Below are 8,269 nucleotides of genomic sequence, written 5' to 3' on the forward strand. Positions count from 1 at the left end.
AAATCTCCCACTGGGAGATAAATAGCAGCTAACAACAAATAAGTCTAGTGACTCAACTGACTCGTAATGCACACAACCCAACTGATTTCCCAAGAGTAAAACCTCAACCTGTAACTCTTTCTTCTTCAATTAGCATCCTCTTATTAAAACAGTTAAAATACCAGTTGATGTGCCGTTAAAGATTTACAGGTTAAATGTGTTTTTGTGCCTGGTCTAGGGTCCATAAATTGTTGTCATTAAATTTCTCCACTTTTCGACAATAAAATCTTCTCTCAAAAAGTAGATTGTGTAGATGTAGAAAATGTAGATTGCGAGAGACATCAAGATCATTGAGTCTCTCTACTGATAGTAAAACGTATAACATATAACATTTAACTTATGTTATAACTAAGGTTTATAACATATGTTATGTAACACAAGTTATGCAACCAATTCCCGGTTTCACAGCGAAGGCTTAAGCTATAGTCCCAGACTAAATTTAAACTGAAACGGAAAGCAACTTGCACGAACATCTTAAAATTTGTCAGTGTCATTGTTTTGTCTCAAGATGCACACCAGTAATGTTTTTTCAAAGTCACATTTATAAAAGCTACTTAAATGCCCTAATTGAACTAAGGCCTAATCCTGGCTTAGTCTAAGAAAAGCCTGTGAAACCAAGCCTAAATAATTAAACATGTCCAAATGGATTCATTAAATCATGATACACTGCCTATGAAATATTGTAATCTATTACAAATTCATTTCAACTCAAAATGACACATTCATACTCAAAAACGATCCATAACATGTTACCATCGCTGTGTATTGTATACCAAGTATTGAGGTCTCTGTGTTCAAGTACTGCTTAATTTCTATTATGTAGATATGGTATCTACACAATATATGTTGTGTTATTTACTTAGATATTTCTAAGTAAAGCATACACTTTAAAAGTGTGGTTTAATTAAATGTTATATTTTTTGAGGAAAATGTATTGTAAAGGAAATATCAACTAAGTAGAAATTACTCAACCTTTTTCTGGCCAAGTTAAAATTACTTATTTTCTTTGTAAATTTTACTTAACGTAGTTAAGTAGAGTCTATTTAATTCCATATGTGAAATTTACTTAAAAAAATATGCGTGCAAAAACTTGCCAAAGAAAAATTAAGTCAATCTTATTGATTTATTTCAGTGCACAACTGTAAAACATATTTGTCTGGTAGGCCTACTTTAGGGTGTATTTACTATACAAACCAGCCAACTCCCAACTAATACATTCGTTTTTATTAAACCAAGAAGAATTGTGATCAAAATCCACTTGGCTCAAAAAGTGTCACGTTTTAAAGGGCAAAAAAACATTCAAATACATAATTTATAAAACTCAATATTTTAAATATATTTAAACGGTGATGTAATTGTAAAATATTTATTAAATTCAATGATTAATTTTATTGAACTATTTAATTATAATTTATGTTCAGTAGTATATTAGTCATTTGCAAGTGGAAAATATCTAGTTTAATAAATGATTTAGTGGTTTTGGGAGCAAAGCATTTGAAACTATAAAACAGATTAACTAAAAAAAATCAAGAAAGATGAGAATATTACAGGTACTAATGAAAAAGAACATACTATTTCTATTACTATTACATATTACATACTATTACAAGAAAATACTATTTCTTTCTACTTCAAAATGCTTTGTTTAATTCAATGTGTTACATGCAGTTTCTTTGTTATTAATTGTGAAATTTACTAGCTATTTCTGAATGGAAATTGTAGGGCATTACAGTGCGTGTCTGTAATGGTTACATTTTATTTAATCTGTTGTCCTCCACCTAAATGGACCTTCTGATGCAACAACTAAGAAAAAAAAAAAATCAACTCACAGATGTCACTAATGACGTCATCAGTAACGCACCATAAAACAAGCACAATACCCATAAATAGGTACATGCTCAAAACCAGCAAACATACCAGAAAGAGAACACCACAGAATATTGATATCAATACTTGAATATCAAGTTGAATGCATCAAATAGAACTAAACGCATTTGTAACATAAATTTTTAAAAAATTCAGCAAAATTTGAATCAGGTTTATTTATGTATCTCCCCTGCATTTCCCAACAATAAAAATGAGAAAAATACTATTACCTCCTCCATTTTATCTCTCTTAATTGCTCTTGCATCCACGTCAGACTGCATGAAATAAGGCAGATTAAGTGCTGTTCATTTGTGAGTGACTAATCCTCCAGTGTCATATACAGCAGCTGTAATGAAGCAGCATGCCTTGTTGTGTAATTACAGTCATTTATCTCTGCACACACCTTTGAATCTTCATTCCAGAGTTCTCACAGGTTTTCCATTCTAACCATGTCTTAAGGCCATAATGTCCACCATATGGACATCAGGCTAATGTGGAAAAACAGGTCTTGAATATTAACATGGAAAGAAATCTTCGAAAAGTAATTAAATGAAAAAGCCTTATTGAATTTACCACAGGTGAGTGATTCCTGTTATACAATACATTTTCATGTCACCATCATGTCTTAATATAAAATACTGGATAAAAACATTAAACTCAAGTTGTTACTATTGAAATTATATTCATTTTCTAGTTATTAGCATACCTCAAAATATCACTGTTTTATACTGCATGGGTGTGAGTATATGTATATTTATGAGTATATGGGTGGATTTTATACCACCTATTTTTATACACGTCACAATATAATTGCAATTTCACAATACAAAAAAGCACCAATATATATTGTGGATAGTGGCAATATGTATTGTGTATAGTTCACCCAAAACGAAAATTAGAATGAAAATGAAAGTTTACAGAGTTTTAGTGTCAGTACTACATTAAACTACTATAATGTTGTAATGTATAATAAAGCAATGGGGAAATATTTGTGGGTCCTATAATGCCAAACGGTACCAGTAAAAAATGCCTACATTATTTTAAATTGCCAAAAGTATTGGGACACCCCTACAAATCATTGAATTCAGGTGTTCCAATCACTTCCATGGCCACAGGTGTATAAAAATCAAGCGCATGCAGACGCTTCAAACATTTGTGGAAGAATGGCTCACTCTCAGGAGCTCAGTGAATTCAAGCGTGGTACCGTGATTGCCAACTGTGCAATAAGTCCATTTGTGAAATTGACTTACTAAATATTCCATGGTCAACTGTTAGTGGTATTTTAACAACGGGAAGCAATTGGGAACAACAGCAACTCAACCACGCATTGGTAGGCCACGTAGTATCACAGAGTGGGGTCAGCGCATGCAGAGGTGCACAGTGTGAAGAAGTCACCAACTTTCTCAATAGCTAGACCTCCAAACTTCGTGTGGCCTTCAGATCAGCTCAAGAACAGTGTGTAGAGAGCTTTGTGGAATGGGTTTCCATGGCCGAGCAGCTGCATCCAAGCCTTACATCAAGTGCAATGCAAAGCGTCAGATGCAGTGGTTCTCAACCTTTTTTCAGTGATGTACCCTCAGTGAAATATTTTTTCAGCCAAGTACCCCCTAACCAGCGCAAAGCATTTTTGGTTCGAAAAAAAAAGACTTAAAACAGAGCACTGTGCCATCAGTGTCTGATTTATTAAACTTTGGAACAGATAAACACATACAAAATTCAAACATTTGAAAAAAACTAACTATTTCGAACATTTAAAATCATCCATGACTAAATTTATTGCAAATATTTCTCATCACTAAAATGTAGTGATTCAAACTAATGTAGTGAAAACAGTGACCATATTTCTGAAATGGAAACATTGGACTAAAATGGACATTTCCTTTGAGTGGTCAAAATATCACTCAAATCTCATTTGTTATTATATTTTAATAAAAAAACAGGGACAACACATTTTTGAATGTTTTTGTTGTTGTTGTGGAGTCCTATTATATTAATATTAAAGGGTTAGTTCACCCAAAAATGAAAATTATGTCATTAATTACTTACCCTCATGTCGTTCGACACCCGTAAGACCTCTGTTCATCTTCGGAACACAAATTAAGATATTTTAGTTGAAATCCGATCGCTCAGAAAGGCCTCCATTGGCACAATGCACTTTACACTCTCAAGACCCTTAAAAGGTACTAAAGACGTTGTTACAAAGTCCATCTCATTACAGTGGTTCTACAATAACTTTATAAAGTGACGAGAATAGTTTTTGTGCGCAAAAAACCCTAAATAACGACTTATATCATGATGACCGATTTCAAAACAAGGCATCATGAAGCTTCGAAGCGTTATGAATCAGTGAGTCGATTCAGTGGTTTGAATCGCCAAAGTCAACTGATTTCAGCAGTTTGGCGGTTTGACACGCGATCCGAATCATGATTCGACTCGCTGATTCATAACGCTTTGAAGCTTCATGATGCATTATTTTGAAATCGGTCATCACCATATAAGTCATTATTTAGGTTTTTTTTACGCACAAAAACTATTCTCGTCACTTTATAAAGTTATTGTAGAACCACTGTAGTGAGAGGTACAATAACGACGTCTTTAGTACCTTTTAAGGGTCTTGAAAGTGTACCGTGCATTGTGCCAATGGAGGCCTTTCTGAGCGATCGGATTTCAACTAAAATATCTTCATTTGTGTTCCCGAAGATGAACGGAGGTCTTACGGGTGTCGAGCGACATGAGGGTAAGTAATTAATGACAGAATTTTCATTTTTGGGTGAACTAACCCTTTAACATTATTAAGTATCATGATTTAGTTTGATTATTAGGATTTTTGGTCCGGATTTAACACTATAAAAAAACAAAAAACAAATTGAAAACAGTTATTGGTAAGCTAACCATTGTAAACAGTTCAAAACAATATTGTAACATTACTTAACAAAAACACATTACACAAATAAAACAAATATGATAAATAAAACTATTCAAACAAATATTGTAACATTTTATAATTGTATTTAAGTTTATACTATATAAATGTTAAATGTTATACTATCCTAAAGTTTTATGTTTGAAAATAATTCTTACTGTCCTTAATTGGTCTTTAGGATTATTTTAAGCAGAAAGTATATGTATTCTGCACATGTATTGGTTGCAAGTGTAATTGTTTGGGGTTAAGGTTTTTATATTTAAGTTATAGTTCAGATGTGTGGTAATCACTGCATTGTGAGTGCGGAACTTTTGGGGACAAAACAATCCTGCACCTTGTTGAGGCTCTGTTATAAAGCACATAAAATATTACTTTAAATTAAAAATGAATGAGTAGTATGTTACTACCTTGAAAGCGACAACGAGGTTTCTTTTGATATTTGACGATAATGGCGCTCTGTCTGCTCTCAACTCGGTACGTTCTTCATGAAGTAGTAGTGGCGCGCGCTACCAAGTAGAGTCAGCGTAGTAGCGTTTGTTGGTTGGGCGCTTTTTTCCAATATATCTGCGCGGGTTGTTTGGAATGAGCTGTAAAACGGGGACATTTCCGGGGACAACTCCAGTCGGGTACAGAACATTAAAAACCGGGACTGTCCCCGGGAAACGGGACACATTTTGTGAACTTATACTTATATTTTCCTGAAATATTTATTAGAGAATTATTTTTAAAGGATTTTTGCATGGATGCTACTTTTTAAATATATGTACTGCTACACTCCTACGCACTACAGTAAAGTGGTTTTCAATTTGCATAACAGTGACTGTAAAATATGTATTTTATGTATGGGAATAGCATATTCTGAGTTTTGATATTTAAGATATGGTCATTGGGTTACTTTTGGCCTAGTTTTGTTATGCAGACCTGGCAACCCTACCAACCAACCACTGAAATACAAAACCAGACACACCAGCTTTAACATATGCTCAAATACTTCAACACAATACATGTGATGTATTGATATGGAGATCAAGTTTAAGTAGAGGATTTGCTTAATTCCATGACAAAATCCATACAATGTATAGCAAAAATGTGAACTGTTCCACCACGATACATACAGGTGCTGGTCATATAATTGGAATATCATCAAAAAGTTGATTTATTTCATTAATTCCATTCAAAAAGTGAAACTTGTATATTATATTCATTTACTACACACAGACTGATATATTTCAAATGTTTAACTGACAACTAAGGAAAATCCCAAATTCAGTATCTCAGAAAATTAGAACATTAATTAAAACCAATAAAAAGAAAGGATTTTTAGAAATCTTGGCCAAATGAAAAGTATGAACATGAAAAGTATGAGCATGTACAGCACTCAATACTTCCTTTTGCCTGAATTACTGCAGCAATGCGCGTGGCATGGAGTCGATCTGTCTGTGGCACTGCTCAGGTGTTATGAGAGCCCAGGTTGCTGTGAGAGTGGCCTTCAGCTCTTCTGCATTGTTGGGTCTGGCATATTGCATCTTCCTTTTCACAATACCCCATAGATTTTCAATGGCGTTAAGGTCAGGCGAGTTTGCTGGCAAATTAAGAACAGGGATACCATGGTCCTTAAACCAGGTACTGATTGCTTTGGCACTGTGTGCAGGTGCCAAGTCCTGTTGGAAAATGAAATCTGCATCTCCATAAAGTTGGTCAGCAGCAGGAAGCATGAAGTGCTCTAAAACTTCCTGGTATACGGCTGCGTTGACCTTGGACCTCAGAAAATACAGTGGACCAACACCAGCAGATGACATGGCACCCCAAACTATCACTGACTGTGGAAACTTTACACTGGACCTCAAGCAACGTGGATTGTGTGCCTCACCTCTCTTCCTCCAGACTCTGGGACCCTGATTTCCAAAGGAAATGCAAAATTTACTTTCATCAGAGAACATAACTTTGGACCACTCAGCAGCAGTCCAGTCCTTTTTGTCTTTAGAGGCTACTGACACTGTCTATTGTTCAAGAGTGGCTTGACACAATGAATGTGACAGCAGAAACCCATGTCTTGCATACGTCTGTGCGTAGTGGTTCTTGAAGCACTGACTCCAGCTGCAGTCCACTCTTTGTGAATCTCCTCCACATTTTTGAATGGGTTTTGTTTCACAATCCTCTCCATGGTGTGGTTATCCCTATTGCTTGTACACTTTTTTCTACCACATCTTTTCCTTCCCTTCGCCTCTCTATTAATGTGCTTGGACAGAGCTCTGTGAACAGCCAGCCTATTTTGCAATGACCTTTTGTGTCTTGCCCTCCTTGTGCAAGGTGTCAATGGTCGTCTGTCACAACTGTCAAGTCAGCAGTCTTCCCCATGATTGTGTAGCCTCCAGAACTAGACTGAGAGACCATTTAAAGGCCTTTGCAGGTGTTTTGAGTTAATTAGCTGATTAGAGTGTGGCACCAGGTGTCTTCAATATTGAACCTTTTCACAATATTCTAATTATACTGAATTTGGGATTTTCCTTAGTTGTCAGAATTAAAATTATTGTTGATTAAAATTATTAGCTGTCAGAATTATCAAAATTTAATAAATTGTAATAAATTAATATTTTATACAAGTTTCACTTTTTGAATGGAATTAGTGAAATAAATCAACTTTTTGATGATATTCTAAGTATATGACCAGCACCTGTATAATAATAATAATAATAATTTGTTACATTTATATAGCGCTTTTCTAGGCACTCAAAGCGCTTTACATATAGAAGGGGGAATCTCAACCACCACCAATGTGCAGCATCCACCTGGATGATGCGACGGCAGCCATATTGCGCCAGAACGCCCACCACACACCAGCTGATTGGTGGAGAGGAGACAGAGTGATAAAGCCAATCTGTATATGGGGATGATTAGGAGGCCATGATGGAGAAGGCCAATTGGCAAATTTGGCCAGGATGCCGGGGGTTACACCCCTACTCTTTATCAAAGGACATCCTGGGATTTTTAATGACCACAGAGTCAAGACCTCGGTTTAACGTCTCATCCGAAGGACGGTGCTTGTTACAGTATAATGTCCCCATCACTATACTGGGGCGTTAGGACCCACACAGACCACAGGGTGAGCACCCCCTGCTGGCCTCACTAACACCTCTACCAGCAGCTACCTGGTTTTCCCAGTTGGTCTCCCATCCAGGTACTAACCAGGCTCAGCCCTGCTTAGCTTCAGTGGGAAACCAGTCTTGGGCTGCAGGGTGATATGGCTGCTAGTATATATAGTTCCTACAAGTATCTGTAGGCAATTATAGTTGCCAAGCAACAAAGCAATTTGGAGTATTAATATAGAATTTGACAAGCTCATGACAGTACCAGATAGTTCACAACAGAGCAAACACAGTGCATCAAATCCGATTTTGAAATCGCACCTATCCATTTTATAAAGAAAGCTGCAGTCCAGGT

Source organism: Gobio gobio (genome assembly GCF_949357685.1).
Source record: "Gobio gobio genome assembly, chromosome: 20".
Classification (NCBI taxonomy): Eukaryota; Metazoa; Chordata; class Actinopteri; order Cypriniformes; family Gobionidae; genus Gobio; species Gobio gobio.